Source organism: Asparagus officinalis, chromosome 6, assembly GCF_001876935.1.
Source record: "Asparagus officinalis chromosome 6, Aspof.V1, whole genome shotgun sequence".
NCBI lineage: Eukaryota > Viridiplantae > Streptophyta > Magnoliopsida > Asparagales > Asparagaceae > Asparagus > Asparagus officinalis.
In genome coordinates, this window is record NC_033799.1 from 21,438,236 (window position 1) to 21,440,144 (window position 1,909).

The window sequence follows — 1,909 nt, forward strand, 5'->3', positions numbered from 1 at the left end:
GTGCATTAAGATACTTTTTTCATAATGATATATCTATATGTGTTCTTTTGAGTCACCTTGAATGTGAGTTGTGTTTAGCGTACAATTTTATATCTATGTTTACTCACATACATGCCTTATTATATTTTTATATGCTTTAAAGTTTTTTGATAGGAGGAGCCTTCCCTTTCTCTTTTCTTGTTTATACTCACTCATGCTTTTTGATTTCTTGTTTTTCCCCATTTTGATGTTGACAAAGGGGAGAAATAAGTAAATTGTGAGTATATCATTTTTCTATCATACATGAGAATTACAAATTGTATATTCATTAGTATCTGCATGTTTTCTGTATTCTTTTTATAGATTGTTTGTCATCATAAAAAGGGGGAGATTGTTAGGTCTCACGTTTATGAGCCTACCATTTAATCTAGTTTTGATGATTAATAAATAATTCCTAACATCGTTTATCGAGTGTTTGCATTTGATTGTTAGGTATTCTACACAAAGATCCTCAGTTGGAGGTTGGTTGGAATTGAGCTTAACGATGACATTCAAATGAGGTTGGAAGGAAATCAGAATAAAGTTGTCGCAATTCAAGTCAAGATTCATCATCGCTTCATCTGCAACCAAGACGAGCTTAATTGAAGATCTATTGTTTGTGTATAATGTTTTTAGGTTTATACTTTGTGTGTTTATACTTAGAGCTCAAAATTCATACACACACACATTTTATTTTGATTTATTGCTGTTTTAGATTATAGACTTAACGACAAAATCTTACATCTTTTCTAAGTCCATTAATCCATTCAAAAGGATTCCAAAACTGGTTTGAAATCGTTTTGTCAAAATCTAGTGTTTAAACGAACTCATATTCTTGAGATTTTGCAAAATGATGAGTTTTCACAAACAAAAAATGATATTGAAAAATTTCTTTTCTAACATGTGTGTTTTCATCAGAATAGACATTTTCCCAAGTTTCATAATTTTTAGAATTTATTTACTATTTTTAAACACACTTTGAAAATCAAGTTTACTGTTCATATATGTGTTGTGCACGTTTTTCGGTCGACCAACTGTTCAAACCAGTCGACCGATTAACTGCTCGACATTTTTAATTTTGTTTCTACTCAGTCGACCGATCTTTATCGGTCGACCAAACAGTGTTATCAGTCGACTGACTATTTGAATCGGTCTACCGATTGTTTCATGACTGTAGCCAACGATCATCTTATCAGTCGACTGATTCACTCATTAGTCAACCGATCTATTTGCTTCATTTGAGAGGTTATAAATACCCCTTAACTCATTTGTTTCTTCAAGGAAGTATATACAAGAGTTTTGCAAGTTTGCTTAAAGAGTTTTTAAGAAATATTAAGTGTGTTTGTTTTATGTGAAAAGAGTTTCACAAGAGAATGATTGCATACTATAGTAGAAAAATGAACAAACTAGACGGAATTTTTTTTGTCTAGTTTGCCTCAAACTAGACAGAATTTTTCAGTCTAATTTTCCTCAAACTAGACGGAAAAATTCCGTCTAGTTTGTTCCGGCTAGTTTGAGTCAATCTAGACGGAAATTTCCATCTAGATTGGCAAACTAGATGGTTTTTATTTTTTATTTTAAATGGGCACTCAATCTAGTCGGAATTTCCGTCTAGTTTGTTCCGGCTAGTTTGAGTCAATCTAGACGGAAATTTCCATCTAGATTGGCAAACTAGATGGTTTTTATTTTTTATTTTAAATGGGCACTCAATCTAGTCGGAATTTCCGTCTAGATTGATGCTAACCTAGACGGAAATTCCGTGTAGGTTTCCTCCAAAAAATTAACGGAGCCACCCGCCTATTTTTTTATTTCCCGGCCCGTCTCTTTTTTCTCCCCTCTCCATCTAAAAACTCCCAAACGGGTCAAACCCTCTCTCTCTACAACCTCCCAA